At 37.1% G+C, this 19,146-nt stretch overlaps 1 protein-coding gene across 1 annotated transcript in view; it reads left to right on the top strand.

The window, feature by feature from the left end:
• Positions 1 to 6,073: 6,073 nt before the first annotated feature.
• LOC134534813 (uncharacterized) overlaps positions 6,074 to 19,146 on the top strand; it is a 187,090-nt gene continuing 174,017 nt past the window's right edge. Inside the window, exon 1 of the mRNA XM_063373411.1 lies at positions 6,074 to 6,117. The gene's annotated coding sequence lies outside the window, so the exon portion shown is untranslated. The remainder of the gene's footprint in view (positions 6,118 to 19,146) is intronic.

The following is a 19,146-nucleotide window of genomic DNA, read 5'->3' as shown; positions in this document are numbered from 1 at the left end:
CAAATCTGACCAAAGGGGTATAAATGGAGAAGGTTTTTTGAAAAACAAAAAAAAAATCGTTATAGCTCCCATAATATGGCGAATATTTAAGTAGTATAGGAATGTATGTCCGGGGACAGGATGCAGGATGTGGAGCCTGTGGAGCCGACCGCCATATTGGATTGTGACGTCACGGCGGCCATCTTGGATGGTTGTGACCTTGACCTTTGACCTTGACCCCGACGGCCATTTTGGATCCACCATCTTGGATCCGCCATTTTGGATGACGTCATTTTGTTTTCTCGAAAATTCCGACGATGTGTTTTCCGCCATATTGGATTATGACGTCACCGTTGCAGTTTTTCGTTACGGTCGCCATCTCTAACTTTAAAAAAAATGAGAATGGAGCTAACCATGTCTAGAAAACAATAGAGACTATTGTAAAGCTCACAAGATCATAGATTGTGGTACGTCTCTGACAACAGAAATGTGGAAAAAATATCATAAAATGAGTGATATTGATGCAGCTCCTGGTATTATAACTGGTAGCTACGGTGTTGATGACTTTACGTATGTGATAGTGACACGGACGCGGAGATATTTAGACTAATAATAACATATATGTAAAGAAGATGGAAGCCGTAGCACGCGAGACCAAATTGATCATCGAGAGTCAATCCAAATGATTGGAGAATAGGCTAAAACTTCTACTTGGTTCGCAAAATGTTGAAAATTTATACATCCTCAAAGAAACATGAACTAAGAAATGCAGGGTTTATAGAATGGAACCTACTTTTTTTTGATCAGATGTATATTATTGGAAATAAATATACAATTTAATATGACTTTTATTAAATATTATTCTTACGTATGTACTTTCACGCTCTTGGCGTCTACAGTGTTCATAAAGTATATACAATGTTTACGTACCTGGTTCTTCGTTTACCATGTATATTTTGCATTTTTTAAAATTCGAATTTGTTAACGATCAATGGCTGAAATGATGTGCGTTATAAACTATAGGTCCTTCTATAACTGGTGTGATTTATAACACTGTGTAATTTTAAGGATAGTATGAGCAATAAGATTGTCATTGGCTTGATACTTCGCTTGAATGAAATTTAAATGTTAACTTTGTGATGCAATCTGCTAGTGCGTGCATTGCGTGTTCATTTCATTTGTCGAATTTGCTTCCAAATGTGTTACCTTATTTTGGTGTGCTTCTTTTTTAAATGATGTTTTGACTAGAGTATTATAGTAATTGGTTATTGATTTGACTAGAGTGTTATTCCAACCGGTGCATGTATATAAGCGAGTCCTAGACAGCAGGTGGCTCAGTTGTTACTGACGTCGACGGTGTAAGGATCACCTAGTTTTGATTCTTCTGGTGCATAAGACGCGTAATTACCTGTTCTTGTGAACACGATGGCATCTTTACCATCTAAAACGCTGAACTTGATGGATGACGCACCATCGTCTACGGGAACCCTGACGTCAGCTACGGCGGAGAAGGTGCAGATCCCGTCGGCAACGACGACGTCATCACAAGAGGAGACTTCAACAGTCGCGATACCGTCAGCAGGAGAGACTTTAATGCAGGTGGTGCTGACTACGCAGGAAAACTCGACGAACTTCGTTTCGCCCTCGATAGAAACTTCAATGGATGGTGATTCAACAACGACTAACGAACATCGGTGCTGTTACTGCGACAAGATTTTCTCAAACAGCAGCAATGCTCGACGGCATGAGAAGAGAGAATGAACCAAGAACCATTATCGTAAAATGTTTGTTTGTGAGAAATGCCATAAGCAAATTGCCAGAAAAGATAATATGAAAACGCACATGAGGACATGTAAAGGTCCTGCTGTGCGGCAGAAAGTAAAGGTTTCTATACAACAACGATGCATCGATGTGCATAAGAGTATGCCTGGAGATGGCGCAACTGCTGCAACAACATCATCTGGTTCGGGTCTGAAAGGATCGGCTTCATCACCGCGGTATCCTTGCAGCTACTGTGATACATCGTTCGCATTTGCTCATGACGCACGAAGACATGAACGAAGTAAATGCAGGAAGAATCCATCTCGTATAAAGTTTCGCTGTGATGGGTGCCATGGATGGTTTACACGTATTGATAGTTTGCGACGACATGTGAAAAAATGTAAAGGTGAAGTCCGTGTGTCTACTGAAGAACTACCTGTAGAAATGTCGACTCCTCGCTTTAGATTGGAGACTCGTACGCGTACAAGCAAAAAACCGATGTGCAGCAACCGATTGGTATGGCGTCTGAACATGAAAATAAACCTAAGACTGTGTTCGGCGCATTACAAGTGAATGATAATGGGTTCTACTTGGCGCAGTCTGCATTTCGTGGAACATTGAAAGACTACTACTATCTAAATACGTTAGGTGAGTCGAAAGACATTTGTAATTTTCTTGATGATATCAGGCAGGACATAATCAATCAGCTTACTGATGACGTAGCAACAAACGGACCATTAAAATATAACTTGTGGTTGGACTGTATATATGGAAAGCCGTATCCATTCGAAGACGAAGTGAAGAAGTGTGCATTCAAGACATCGGCTGCAGTAATTTACAATTCTGACGATGTGAAGCAAACTGTTAAAAACGGTATCCAGAAACTCTGTCAAGAAGAGGAGGACTATGCCTGTAAAGGTTTTGGCTGGACTCTTTCTAGTATAAACCGATTGGAGCTGAGAATTAGTCATTTCACGCCTATGCGGACCTAAATGATTATTATAATGTTAACTTTAGCAAGTGGTCCTGTAGTAGAATATATATTATGTAATATAGTTTATTTTGGGAAAGAACTTGTGGTGTTTTATTTCTCGAACCTGACACTATTATAATGAATGGTTATATTTACTTTTTCACCTTCATTCCTAATCGTACCAAGGACCTTAGTCGATCTAATTACTCATTTTATTGGTTGTATTTTATTTACTTAATTTTGAACTTTTTCCCGAATCTCTAGCAATATAATTACGAATTTTCCAAGGTGGTGGTGTTGATGGCTTATAGGATGATGGTAGTAGAGGTTTTAAAGTCTCTTTAAGAATTTTGAACATGGTTTATTGAAATTATTATTTTTTCATAAAATTAAACATTATTGCATCGATCGGGTATCGAACCGAGGACAGGAGCGGATCGAATCAATATGTAAATTAATGGGTGATTTATTTAATGAATTTTGGAATTTTTTCCGAATTCCTAGCTAAATAATTACGGATTTTCAAGATGGCGGCCAAATGACAAGATGGTGGGTGTCACAGTAATAATAAATGATTACTGCACTCTAGCGGGTAAGAATTAAACTAACATGGCGTCAGCGCACTCTAGCCAACGATAACAAGATGGTGGTCTCCAGCAGACGAAGACAAGATGGCGGGCGTAACGAAACATGCTACAGTTATATAATCCAAGATGGCGACCATAACGATACGTGCAACAGTGGTTTTTAAGATTTTTATTATTTAATTCTATTATTTAATTTTTTTAATGATTTTTAAAATTTTTCCCGAATCTCAAGCATTAAAATTACGGATTTTCAAGATGGCGGACATAACGTCATACTACCTGATGGTATATGTGCATTGGTAAAAGTGGTGGGGGTCAGTCTGCCAACACCCACCTAGGGGGAAGGATCGGTCGCCATTTTTATATTTTTGCACTCGTCGGGTTCGAACCGAGGACTCCAAACTCCGTGTCGTAAAAGTATAGTTTTAATAAAAATTTATTGAAATTTTATTATTTGAATTTTTTTATGAATTTTAAAAAAAATTCATTAAAATCGGATAATAAATAAAAAAAGTTAGAGATGGCGACCGTAACGAAAAACTGCAACGGTGACGTCATAATCCAATATGGTGGAAAACACATCGTCGGAATTTTCGAGAAAACAAAATGACGTCATCCAAGATGGCGGATCCAAGATGGCGGATCCAAAATGGCCGTCGGGGTCAAGGTCAAAGGTCAAGGTCACAACCATCCAAGATGGCCGCCGTGACGTCACAATCCAATATGGCGGTCGGCTCCACAGGCTCCACATCCTGCATCCTGTCCCCGGACATACATTCCTATACTACTAATATTGCACCCGTTTGAACGTACTACAACTCGTAAGAATAATACCAAAAACGTTTGTCCGAATACATTCTTGATACGACCAATCATAACCGCAAGGGATTGAAAAAACGATTGGAGGATAAAAAAAATCCATAACTACTTAAGTTGGCACCCACTATTAAATCCATTCAAAATGGTTGTAATTCTTTAATTTTTATCTACAATTTTGTCTGAAATAATTTTTGGTAAGATGTACTTAACATTGCTGCAAGGGGTTGAAAAATAAAAACGAGGTAAAAAAAATATAATTTCCATACCATTACACTATTATGTCCGTTCTTATTTATTGTAACATCTTAAAATATTATCTAAAACTTCCGTCCGAAAAAAAAATTATACGACCAACTATTACTGCAAGGAGTGGAAAAAACATGGGTTGAAGGAAAAAATTCGTAACTCCCTGAGTAGGCACTGCGTTAAATCCATTTTAATTGTTTGTAAACCTTATAAATACTATCTAAAACTTTTGTCTGCTACATTTTTTGATATAACCAGCCTTTGATGCAAAGGATGGAATAAACAGGAGTAAAAAGACTTAGTAAGCACACCATTCTTCGTTAAAATTGTTTTTAAATGACGTGTGTAGATAAATTATGTGTTTTTATTAATAAACTGTATGTATAAACACAATAATTCTATTTAGGTGTAAAACAAATGCTCAAAATATGTAAAAAAATCTGTATGACGAAGTTAGGGATTTTTTCATTAGCATGTGGAGCAGCCCTGCAATTTTTTCTAGGGCTTTGTAACATTTTATTCAGCTGACATAACGATCGGTGCTTAGTCTTCTGTCTTTGTAGCATAATACACACACAGTACATACCAAATTCACGCATATTTCACAAAAATTCCCATCACTGAAAGAGAAACCTTGCAGCTAGCACGCCGGTCACTTTACCACGTCATGTTGGCTTCGTTTTGCAAAGATTAAACACGTGCAATGCATGATAAAAAATTAAAGAATTTTTGTTTCTCATATTTAAAAGTAATAACAATTTTAGGGTTTCCTAAAGTTGAAACTAATCGGCATAAGATACGTGTTGTCTTAAATATAAGTAAAAACAATAGACATAATTTTTTTATTTAATCTTTCAAGGTTCGATATTGCATTGAGGTATCAAAAATAAAAATGACTCCCTGCTTCCTATAGTGTACCCACACTGTTGCCACCACTACTTGTGTATGTTCAGACTAGTTCGTGTTTTGTTAGTGATTGATATTGGATACTGATCAATATAATTAAAAAATAACATTTATTTATTGTGACTATTAGTGATAGCAATTGTGTTTGTAAACTTTTTAAAGTGTATTTAAAATGTATTTATATAAGTTAGGTTATGTTCCCGTATGTACGACGATTTCAGGTTGCTTGTGAGCTTCCATTGTCGCCGGTAGGGAATGTCTGTGGAAGGTTTAGTAGTCTCCTGGCAGTTTTTATGGGAGTGCTTGTGATGTTATGTTCCAGTATATAAAATATATTTGCATCATTATATATATTGATTTTATTTATAATTAAAATTTATCTAGAATATTTTACTAAATTAAATAATTATTAAAAAAAGTTTATATTAATTTTGAATACTGAGTATTTATTTAATTTTTAATTATTGCTTTTTAAATTTATACTTTAGCAACGGTATTTATAATATCTAACTAGTCCTTTTATTATTTTATTTCTATTAATTATTTGCAAACAAAATTAAAGTTAGTTTCTTGATGACGCGAAGTAAGTATAACTTCTGACGAGCTCACATGCTTGACGCCACCGGTGCCCCACCTGTGACTTTAACCCACGACCGCTGGCCGCTGGGAGGGGACGGGTGCGGGCAGCGCCCCTGGCGGCGGCTCGGCACAACACGCGCCCCCTGCGCACTGATCGATGCGGCGTCTCGGCGTCTCGCGCATGCGCGCCGCCTCCCCCCGCGCACCGGAGCAGGCGCTGCCCACGTACAGTCCGCACCAGACGAGCTGCCGGCCAGGACAGAGCAGGTAGGACCGGCGATTGTTTACCAACATTAACGACCGCCATTTTTCTACCGGCGGTGTGCGAGCGAGCGTCCCACCGGGATTACAGGGACAGCATGTGCACGCACGGAAACAACTATATTCACGTCAGCGGTTATCCATGAACGTTTCGTCACGTACTTCGACAGGAGTTACTGCGGGCTAATGCATCTTATCGCGAAAGGATTTTCAGGCCATCCGAGTGTTAAAACTTTGTGGCAGTGTCTGTGTTTCTTTCAGGTATACATGTCTACTGTCAGAACATCAATCATAGCCATCCAGTTCGGAAGCAAACGCGTCCTGAATGGCTTCTCTCGCGGACGGCCGCCAATCACGAGGGAACAATCTCTAGCGTGGGCATAGTATAAGATTTTTCGCGAATAAATACACACTCCTAGGAATTACTTATATTTTTTTTTCACTAACGATAATTAAGAGCCACCATTACAAAATAGATAACTGGGAACACGATCTTTCTTCTAAACGACAAATGTACGTGATTTAAAATTGTGTGTGTGTGTTTTATTAGATATCCGGCTAGATTTATTAATTAATTAATACTTTGTGCATTATGGCAGAAATGCTGTAATGTCCCACGTGAGACGTGTTGGTAAACGGTAGCCAATGAGGTTTGCCATCCCCTAGTGGCGTTTTTCGTACAAGAATAATGTAGAGTATATAGTTATAATCTAGTTAGTTTCCTGCCCGTTCGGTTCCCGGCGCTGAACCAAGATTCCTCGCAAGTGGGAGACGTGGCGGGCGTTGCCGCGTGCCTGTGGGTTTTCTCGTCTTCCCCCCTCCCCCCCTCTACACCCCATTCATTCGGACAGTGCTCCATTCTCGACTCAACACCCATCGCGAGCCGATAAGGTCAGTTCCATCCACTCCTGCTTGCCAACCCGTCTCTTCATATGTATCAACGTGTAGATTCCCGACAACTTAAAGGAAAATCGCAGTTTTTCTTTGCAACCAACAAGCCCTCAAGACAGCGTGACTTATAAAAAAAACACGTTTACTCGAGTTAAAGCCACGATCGCATGTGTTAAACATGTCAACTGTAAACTCTCAAGTTTTCCTCTTCGCTCAGAGGAGTACGAAGTTTATTAATCTTGTCTGGCGATTCGCAGACGCCGAGGATTGTCAACAGAACACGTGATAAGTTGCGTTTAAGTCTATCTGGGCGTTACCGATAGGCATATTGGCGAAAGACCTGATTGCCTAATGGCATGGGTGCTCTTAGCTCAGGGGTAAAACCATTCCAAGGAACGTTGTAATTTTGTTTGCTCTGTAAATGCGAAATAATATTTCCAATGGGATGTTCAGGCTATCAAATAAAAAACTATATTTAATAAATGAAGATGACCCCTCTTGTTGCAACTACACGTGACGCGCTACTAGCGAGTAACACAGCGGCGACGCGATGCCACGGCACAATGCCCGACTCGGAGGCGATACAGCACATCCGGCACGCAGATGTGAACACGCCAATTACTACCGCTCACTGACTGATTGTCGCCTGGAACAAGCAGGCGGAGCCGAAAAAAAAATTAATGGTTGCGTGTACTTTATGCACGCGCGTTACAAGTTATACATACTCGGCGTCCTAAAAAAAAAACCAACCTTAATTTCGCATGCAAATAATCAATAAAAATGAAATAATACAATTACTGGGGTGATATTATAAATAAGATTGGTAAAGTATAAATTCAAATAAATTACATTTTAAATATAAATATTCAGTATTCAATATTAATAGAAACTTGTATTTAAAATTAACTATTTAATTTAGTAAAATAATCGAGACAATATTTAATTAATAATGAAAATCAATAAATATGCAAAATGTTTATTTTATTATATTATTTTAAATTATTTATTTAATAATAATTTTATAATTTATAACTTACCTATAATGTAAATACATTATACATACGGGAAAATAATCTCACTTACATAAATACACTTGAAAAGTTTATAAACACAATTTCTATCACTAATATTCACAATAAATATATGCTTTTAATTATATGAACCAGTATTCAAGATCAATCACTAAAGGGAATATTTGTGTGTAGCCTTTTTCATCCTGTCAATTTTTGTTGCATGCTGAGCGCGCATTGTAAAAAATCCTTCTCATAATTTTTTTTTCATAACGCAATTAATGAAGTATAACCTAACTGATGTAAATACACTTGAAAATACATCCGAAAAAGTTTATAAACATAATTTATATTACTTATATTCTCAATAAAAATTGTTTTTAATGATATAGACTATTATTTAAGATCAATCACGAAAGTAAAAGATTAAAAAACACACTTATAATTGTTATTTTGTATGTAGATTTTTTTGTATTTAGCTTTTTTTTTCCATCCTGTAACACTTTCGTTGCATGGTGCGCGCGCATCGTAAAAATTCTCTCTCTGGTAATTTTTTTTTCATAACGCGCCTAAAGAAGAATAACTTGAAAAAAGTTATGACAGTTGTTTGCCGGTAGACGTGGCGCAACTTGCTGAGCGACATGGCCGGACCTCGAAATGCTCTGTCCGCGGCTGTCAAAGCCGAGGAGCGGCCTGCTGTCGGCAGAGCTCACAAGCCCTCTTTGTCCGAGGGCTCGTCATGGGCGATACGACTATCGGACAGCAGTCAGCCGCCTGTCAGCTGGGCGCGATGTTCCCGCTCCTGCGCGCCTACTGAGTACGTGTCAGGCGGCGGTTGTCGCTGCTGCAGAAACGCCTGAAAGTGCTTCACGCGGCGACGTTCGTTTTGATTCTTTAGTCACTTATATGGCAAGAAACATCCATATTGCGTGCATTAATATGAAGGGAAGAGACGGTATTGTTAAAATTTTAAAATAACTTCACATATTAAACATCTATCAACGGAATTGAAATGTGTTTTTTTCCAAAAGTATTAGATACTATGCACAAATACCACCTATAGACCTGTTCTTCAGGGGCGAATACCACACGTTAAAAATTAATCTAGGCTATATAAGTGGCGCATGAAAACTGTAACTAAATACCCAAAAGGGATCATCTACTAAAATATTTATGGTAAATTACACCTGTAAAAAATATATTTTTAGCTAAGTCTATACGGCCGAGTGAACTATTGAGTGAGATTTGATTCGAATTTAACACGACAATAATATGAAAACTTGTGTTAATAAAAAAAAAAGATGGTTGGTTCTTGTGTATGTTGCTTGTGCTATTGCGTAAGCGGGAAGATTATTGACCAAGGTTCCGACCACACGTCCTTCGACCGCCGTGTGGTGCAAACTGATAAAGGGCAGTTGTGATAAAACGTGCCTGTACGTTTGCTGATTGTGCGGCTTCGAAGGGACATCCTCGTGGTGTTTGTGCCAACTTGGCCGGGAGCGAACGGCACCGCCTCGGAAGTCACACGTGCTGAGTTCGAAGCTATAGCCGCGACGGCCGTGTTTGCAGGCGGCTGTTACCGTTGCGCGCGGGATTGGCGCTAAACAGACGCGCGCGGCGCAGATAGCGGCAGGTCACGAATCCTCCACTCCGTGGCTCGGGGTTCCTTCTTGTCCGGCTCCGATCTTGACAACCTCGCTCGGATTCTCTCGGAAGGATTCCGGCTGGCGACCCTTGGTTTTATGGTTTCACACGAAGATATATTTAGAAAATGCGGTTATGAAATTTAAAAATAGCAGTCTTAAAAAGTAAAAAAAAAACTAGGAATAGGAATACTAATGAGTGACCATGACGCAATTAGTCATATTTATCAAATAAATAATTATATCATAATGAGTGATATTTTTTTCTTTTAATTTACAAGGAAACAACTCAAACATTACTGGACCGATTTCGGAAATTCTTTTACTGTTACAAATCTACATTATTCAAAATGGACAAGGGCTTTCTTTTTTTTAAATTAAAAATTATATTTAGCTAAGAGTTAGCAATACTTTTAACTAAAACCAGACTGCACTCTTGGTTTACGCTGATTAAACCGTTACAGATACAAAAGAAAGTAATGCCGGCACGTGGTGCAAATGTGCTTTCCGCATATACTATCTCATATTATCTTATATAGGTATATCTCGCCATCATGTCGACACAGTGTAACAATCCAGATCTCACCGGCTATGATCTGAATTGCACTTAAGAACACACACTTGAAGAATATTGCTGGGCGCCGAGAACCGTTTCAGTTCCCTGGAATATTTCTTTTTTAGGTTACGTCTATTTACCTTGAATATTGCCTTGCATAAATAAATGAAATCATGAATAAAGTTTGTCGATAAATTTTTTCTCTTTACCAAACAATGAACATGGCCGCCAATTTACGACGCAGTAACCATTACCTACATCAGGAGCACAAAGACTCGCTGAACAACTTCTCAAAAAAAATCGGTTCATCCATGGTTGGGCACGATATTTACCTAGGCCCGTTCTACAATGGCACGGAAACGAAGACGGATCACGGAACATAGTTTCTACAACGGCACGCCGACAGAGAAGGACCCTTTACGGTTTAGCTCTTCCGTTCACGTTGCTCCGTGCGATCAACAGAAGTCGGTGGTGGCCATGTTTGTTTGTGTTCTAAATACGTTAAAAATTGTTTCAATTACAAGAATATTTAGTTTCTATTATTACTTTGTAGTTTATTTTTATTATATATGAAAATTCTGCCCGTGCTATAATATATAATTTTAAATTAAATAAATATTTCGTAACTTTGAAATGCAATTTAATTGGTTGCCATTTTGTTACGTTTCCGTACACTGTGGAAGCAGCAGACGTGATAGCGAAATGTTTCGTTTTCAAAATCGGTCTCCCATTTCCGTGCCATTGTAGAACGTAGGTACCTTACATTTCGTTTAGTTAAATCCCGCGGTAAATTGCGACGCACGGCACAAATGGCCGCATATATACCAAAAAAACAGCTCCAACTCGGTCTAGGCTGTGGTCGAAAAGTTCTAATTTAAAAACTGTCCGAAATAACGTTCCTAAGCACGGCTTGGACCTCACAGGCGTGAGATTATTTTCTTCGCTACATTAAAACGTTGATTAGGCGAATCGCCACCCAACACACCTACTCTCTCGTGGTTGTGCAAGTGCCGTCTGACATGGCGACCAACGAGTCCAGCTTCCTGCGCACTGGGAAGAAAACTGCACCCGCGACGCCATCAACAACCAATCACATAGCAGCTTACGATTGCGACCAATGACACAACACTTTTCGGCCGTGAAAACGGACCATGATGCTTTGCAACTTCGCTCACAAGACACACCACGTGATCTATTTTCCCCACGCATGGAATATACCTGTCTATCTCTACCGCTTACGCAACTGGCAAAACTTTTGCATCAGCCTGTTTTCAGACAAATAACCCAAGCAAACTATACAAAATAAAAACGTGAAATCACATAAAAACTAAAATGAGTCAGCAAAATTAAATATAAATATCTTCAAATGACTTTTTAATAATAAAGTAAACCACCCATCGGAAATATTAAAAAAAAACATTAAATTAATGGGAAGTATGTTCATTAAACATGTTGAATATGCACAAATACTTCTCAAAAAGGGCAAACAGCTGCTATAACCATAAATAGAGAAAACCTAACCAAGTATTATTTCTGATTATAAAAACATAATAAATCTTTAGTAAAGTCATTTACATTGTGGAAAGGGCAGTAACCCGGGTTGCTACAACAGCATTGGTTAGATAAATTTTAGTTTGAAATCTGGATACGAAAACCAAAATCAATAAACGGTAGGCAACTTGACATTAGTTTCGATATCATTTTTATGGCAATTCTTAAAAGCAAAATTTCCTCCGTTACAAATCTTTATGTACCTGCGTGAAGCCTGGTACCACAGCGGGTATAAGATGAAATGTGTCACAAGATGGCATAACTTACACTTAGAGACCGGAAAAATTCGCGAATTCATTTCGAGATAGGCTAAAATACAAATAGTTATACCTCAGTGCTGCCTCTGCCATTGGCTCACAACTCACCTGGATGACTCTAGGCCAATGAGAAACACCCAACAAAAGCTTTATCGAATCACAGGCTGCTACGTTGGGACGTCTCACAAGACAGCAGCCAATGAGTGGGTGGCATTTGACCGAGTGTATGTTGAACTGTGGAGTTCATCCTGCAGGCCATTAAACCCGCAAATTTTTCCGGTCCCTACTTATACTACGCAAATATTTACACAACCGTCCGACTTACCGTGAAACCGAAATGACGAAAATGATGACTTTTGCAGTTGCATTCACGCGACATGGTTGGTGAGGCAGAGTCTTACAGGAGCGGACAATCCTGTGTACATACGTGCGTTGATTAAGGGGGTTTACACGTTAAAAAGATTACGTATAATTCAGCCACCTTAAGGCGAGTCCCGTTCGCAGAAGCTCACGCACACCAAACACGCACGGAAGCTTAGCGCATACAAACATACAGCAGTTGTCACAAGACCCCGATTTCAGGCATCTAGCGCTCTGGGCATATAACCTTTATACGCCACACTTCATTTCTTTTCCAGTCCCCCAAAACATAAAAAAAAATCCTAAGTAATAAAAGTTTTAAAACAGCAGATTATGCAACTATTACTAAAGTTTTTTTTAAAGACATGGGCTGTTTCTATTTTTTTCTCATTTAAATTTAATAAATGGCTGTCGCAGTTAATAAATCATTAGTTGTAGTATACGGTACATTGTTAAACGAGTTGAAATATCAATGTGAAAATCAAGCCACTGCCATATTAAGAAAAAAAATATTAGTTTTCCGTAGCTCAAAATTTTTTGTCCTATTTGTTTCACTCCGCGAATTCTCCTGCTCCTCAAAAAACTGGCGCGTTTGGCAAGAATGGCTGGTTGGCCCGTTTGTAAATCAGGGTCGGGCTGCCACGGGTGGGGAAGTTGTAGAATTTTTGACTTTCCACTGTTCCCGTGCTCCCAAGTCTGTTCGCGGCCAATCAGCGTGCACTGCAGCACACTACACGACGTCAGCGGCCTAGGATCGCTGACATTTGCTTCGATACGTGCGTTTCGAAGACAATGCATGGGAAACTATTTTAATGTGGTATATATTTTCAGGCAAAATTAAATGCATGAATTTAGGGAAACAACAGCTGACAAAATTCTAACGTTTCAAGCCTGAGTATTTCATTGGAAGTAAATGAGGGGGTGGGGAAACAGTTGGAATATTTAGGACCGCTGTGTTGTGTGCGAATGTAGATTCAACTTCAGGAGCTATGCGTGTGCAACTATGCTGTTAACATGCTGTTTTCGAGATATTGCGAATGTAGCATAGGCTGTACAAAGTATCGCTTTAGAAAAAATGCTACCCTGTGCATTGCAAAAAATCAGAACGTTACTGGGGAAGAATAAAAACGAAAAATAGTTATTTTAATTATGCTTTTATAAGCTTTTAACGATCAAATCCCGAACTTGTATTCGTTTCTACACAGAATTCTTTTTGTATGTTACAAGGAAACTTTGGAAACTTTGTTGCCAAACATTTTTTATTGTAATACAAGAAATTCCTTGTGCATTAAAATATATATATATTTCTGTGGAACTTAAACAATGTGTACTGTAACACCTTGTTTATCATAATTTGGGAGATTGAAATATTTTTTTACTCTGCTAAATCAATATTTTTGTATTTTAAAAAGGCATTCATTTATTGTACAGTTTATGCTGTTGTTTTTGTTGATTTACAAAAACATATCTTGGGATTCAGTTTAAAAAAATTTTCTATGGTTACCTACAAGTTTTTTTTAAATTTAATAATCGCGTTTGTGGATTTATGAGAGCGTCATTTTTATTATTAGGGTTTAATGTTGGAGTTATAATGCAGACACACACTATGGATGAAGACATTTTCTCAATTCATGCACACGAATAACAAAAAAATAACTCAGGAGAGAGAAAAAAATAATGTTCACATAAAATTTGATGATACATAGAAGTCTCTCTTCTCGTAGATTCACACGTAGTTGGTGATGGTGCGAGGAAGTGGGCGTGCGAGAGAGAAAGAGAGAGATAGAGAGAGAGAGATAGAGAGAGATAGAGAGAGAGGAGGAGTTAGTGGCAGGTGAAATAGAGTGTGTGGTACAGGTCTCGTGTGAGACACTCGGAGCACATTGGGGGAGTCTTAACGACAGTGTTCTCTCTTCTCGTTTCGGGAAATATCTTTATAGACCTAGGCGGTATTAAAGAGACCTTCCTACTTCCTAACCTAAAGCTGCAGTTCGTGTGGCTCAGACCAGCTAGATGAGCCGAAGGTGACGAAGGTATGCCAGTGAACTGCAGCAGTAAGTATTTACCCTATTTTCATAACAACTATTGCCTTATTTGAAGTATAATTTTATGAAGTAAAATAAAAAGTACTCCGAATTGTATATTTTTTTACGTTTGTTGATAAAACATTAAATAAAATTATGGCAGTTTAAGCGTATTTTTTGTGAGCATTCAGGCAGTTAAGTAATAAATTTTAATAAGTTATAAATGTTTTGTGTTCATAGTGATTTACCTATAGGGAAATACACTTTTTTTTTTTTTTTTTAAAAGCTTTTATACGGTAAAAAGAAGCGTGTTTGTTCTTGCTTCTGTTTATCACATTCATGTGGGTGTCTACCACACAATTCTGTTGAATGGGTTTGAACGCACATCGAAGGTTGATGTGAGAAGTGTGGGGCTTCTGCAAGTCTTCGTGCCCGCCACACATCGCGGTGTGCGGGGTGGTCTGACACACAGGCGCTAATTGCGAACCGTAGCTTCGGTGCGACTAATTATACTATAGCTTATTTTGTCTCATTTTGTTTGGCGAAATAAGGCGTGCTACCTTGTCTTAAACTACACGTAACTTGTTACCTGTTTAAAATTAGATATTCTACAGTCTGTACTACTTGCATGTATCGTATAAACTATAGTTACACCGTAAGTACAATTTAAAGTAATTATTACCACTGTAACACACAAATGATTATTACCAGGAAATCGATAGGTTAAATATGCGCATTTACAGCGAATTTGTGCTACTCAAAACAAAAGAGTTGGATAAATAACTACCAAGTTCAATAAAATACATTTTCTTAGTGAAATTTACTTATGAATTTCTTATGATGTTATTCCAGTGTTTGGTAGGTCGTAACTATTCTTTTTTTTTTGCCCCTTTAGGAGTGGAATCTTGGAAAATGATTATTTAAATGAGTTGGTGGTGTTTGGTTGTTTGTTATTCACACACACAGGATCTTGAATCCCGCTTAATTAACTTAGAGATAAGCTTCTTTGAAGTTTCCTTCTTTAGGCGCGTAGAGGGTGAAATGTTAGTTCGCAACAGAAATGAAACGACCTGCGCGCGCGCCATGACGCGGAAGTTTAACAGATTGATGTCTTATGCGCATGCGCGTTCCTGCTGTACCCACAACCCGACCGCGTGTGGCGACATTAACTTGTTTATATCCGCCTTCGTGAACACCGGGGACGTACCAAGCATCAGTGTGCCGAATAAATCTCTGTGATAGCAAAATTATCCTTGAATAAATTTTACAAACTTTAATTGTCACGAAAATTATTAACTGAAACTTTAAAATTACGTTGTAAACCTTGTGTACCACAAAATTCTCAGCAAATTAGCAGCTTGTCAGTTTAGCTCAATTATTAGTTGCGTGGAATTATAAGAAGGTTCAAGGGTTCAAAACCTGCCAAAATATTTTTTTGACCGTAATAAACTTTATTGACTACAACTTATTTTTGAATTTTTAACATTTATTTTGAGAATATTATGTAATTACTTGTTATGTCTTTACCCAATTGTTTTAATAACTTCAACGTTTTATTTTACACAAGGTTTATTTATTATTTATAATAAAAATAAAACTCATAAACACAATCGATAGGTTGGTTACAAATATATATATACACATACATACATAAAAAATATAAAATATATAGCATTTATGCTTCTTTTAAAAAATACAAATCTATGGCTATACTCCGAGCTTAATGAAATTTTGCACACTTGATCTGCAAAACATGAAAATTACTCCCATCCACTTTCGCACCCCATTATAGCTGAATTTTTGTACTTCTTGATGAAATTTCATACACTGAACCAACTTTGTCTACAACTTATTTTCAAAAAACCACTCTATGACTCTTTTCCATCACTTGAAGGAAAAGTTTGATGATTCTTTATGAAATTTGCACATTTTATATTCAAAAAAGGACAAAATTTACTGACCATATGATTTCGAAACACCGACTTTCACACCCCCTTTTTCCTCATGTTAATAGAATTTCTGAAACAAAAAAAGAAAAAAAATTGTATTTGAAATATTCTCTCTAAAAACAACTCTCTACACCTCGTAAAGCCCGGGCAATACCAGGTACTTTAGACTGTAAGTATAAATTCATGTAATTATCTCTATATCCATTGTGCTATAAAATATTTTTCTGTTACAAAAGTTATGTTATCAAATTTTGATAATCTATTGTAACTATTAATTTATAAATGTTTAAGTGTATGCAAAAAAAGTAAGTCTAACTTCTTACTTTCATACATAAGTATACGCCCCTTTTTAAATTAAAAACATCTTTACCTTGTTTAATCAATTAGGTTCAGGAATTCGGAAAATGAAACAAAAACACTACGTAACTTTGTAGACTACGCATCTTGTTCAAGGCCATTCTCTTACCTTTCGCTATGGTAGATTCGTAGATGAGAATTTCACTTCATTAAACTTTAAGGGACGAATGATAAAACTGAGTGTTGAATTTTGTGTATTTAAATTCGTATCTAATACTTTAACTGTAGTTCATTAGCGTTGGAGCTATCAATAAATATTTAAATAAAAGTATAACTCTTCCTCACATTCGAGAGTGGATTTTCTTACTGATATATAGCCTAATGTATAATTTTAGTTAACGACCTTACTGAAAACTATTAATAACCTTGCCATGAGTTCCAAACCGACTGATAAAGCAGATACAGTAGTATAATGTTTATTGTTCCGCTACTGCATATGAACGATAACGATCCATTAATGTGCTCAGTGTCCATCATCAATATCGGAACATGCTCGCAGTAAATACGCTTTTTGAAACAAGTAGCAATGATTAGACTATCAGACTATTAGGACCAGACACAATGTGTACATCATTAACACTGGTTATGAACCATAGCAACAACACTCTGCATCTTATCAAACTGAAATAAAACTGCAATGATTAATTTGAGTTTTCTACAAGTATATTTATATTTGAACTACTATATTATTAATAATAGAGAGGAAGTATAAAATGATTAGTGACTTAGTCAGCCCAATACCACTACAAGTGTGTGTTTGTCTTTTTGCTACTACATCACGCCAAAATTACTAAGCGGAAACTAATTAAATTTGATAGGATTTTTATCTAACTTAAACACTACACTTCATATATCATTGCGAAATTCCACCTCTTGTAGAGTGTTACCCTCGAAAGTTTTTAATCTCTACATGTGTGGAGTATCTGCGTAAGTAAACTGTGTCTCCGATTAAGATATAGTGATACTAGCTAAACACACAGAAACATCTTAATCTCGTCAGTGATTGAAAGCAGTAGTCACGTTATCGTACATTGAGCGCCACTGCAGAACCTTGAAAATATTTAATATTAACAACATACTTTACTCAGAAGGAATTAAAGTTAACATAATTCTTTCAGTAAACAACAGCTTTATAATTAATTTTATATTTCAATCTGCACAGAACTTGACATTATTGAACTAAAAAGAAAATTTAGTTATAAATTACTTATTTAAAAATATGGGATTATGTACTAGTTAAATGTAGCTAACATTCAAATAATATACTATTGTAGTAGTGCAATTGATGAGATCAATACAAGAGTGTTGAAATCTTTACATTAAATATCAGTCAAGAGTCTACAAGATCCTCTTCTTCAAACACTTGAATATCAACATAAAAAAATTACTCGGCTTAGCAAAGACGTTATTCAATAATAACGTTACAAGAATTGTTACCTTGGTATCCTCTGAGTATATGGGGGAAAAAAATTGCAAGATTGCATCAAAGCACTTGAATAGGCCGTAAAACAAATGAGAATCTTCTATGAGGAATTAAAACAGAATATAAAATGATACTTCATTTTAATGTTAACTTAGGAACATATTGTAGCACATATTGTACGTTACCATTTCCAGAATTCCACCCGTAAGTAGGTAAAATGGGGGAATAAGTTTTTATGAAGAACGATTTATATATTCGAATATAGTAAAGTGGGAGATAAGAAACTTATCACAAATAAGCATAAAAAATGCGTAGTGCGATTTTTAGATTTTACTTCTATGGGGGATGAAAATAACTGTTAAGTTTGGTTCAGTAATAATATACACCTTCGATGAAAATCAAGCAGGAGGTAAGAAACTCTGAAAAAATAATATTTTATTTTTCGAAATTAATTCGTTAAGGGAACGAAACCGCAGTTAGTTTTGCTTTATATAAAAAAAATCATATTTACGAAGCTAATAAAGTGGAAGATAAAATATTTGGCTTATGTATATAATTATTATCATTCAGAAAACTACAAATTTCTCTTTCCCGTTTTCAGAAAATTCTTCTTTAAGAGATTACGAAGTGGTTAATTTGGTTTTATGAGAATATTTTGTACATCCAAACTTAACTAAGCAATAGGTAATAAACCATATAATCTATTAAGCTGTTGAACCCGTCCTTGATGGGTTCGCCGGCCGTATACATCTGTTGTCTATGTAGCAATGAAACTAATCCGCAGTATCGTAACCATATCACCAGAACGCTTTGCGATGGGTATCACAGCAAAACGTTGTTTATAAAATATAAATTTGAACTTAGACCGAAGGTGTGGGCCTCACACATTCTTGATCACCCCTGGGAAAACAGACGAACGTCGAGGTTAGCCTGGCCACTAAGCCCCGTTCTACAATGACACGGAAACTGAGGCAGATCACGTCAACAAAGACTGATCTCACGGAACATTAAACT

Source organism: Bacillus rossius, chromosome 8, assembly GCF_032445375.1.
Source record: "Bacillus rossius redtenbacheri isolate Brsri chromosome 8, Brsri_v3, whole genome shotgun sequence".
In the NCBI taxonomy this organism is placed as follows: domain Eukaryota; kingdom Metazoa; phylum Arthropoda; class Insecta; order Phasmatodea; family Bacillidae; genus Bacillus; species Bacillus rossius.
Note: the sequence above shows the minus strand (reverse complement) of the source record. Positions and strands in the feature narration are given on the sequence as shown.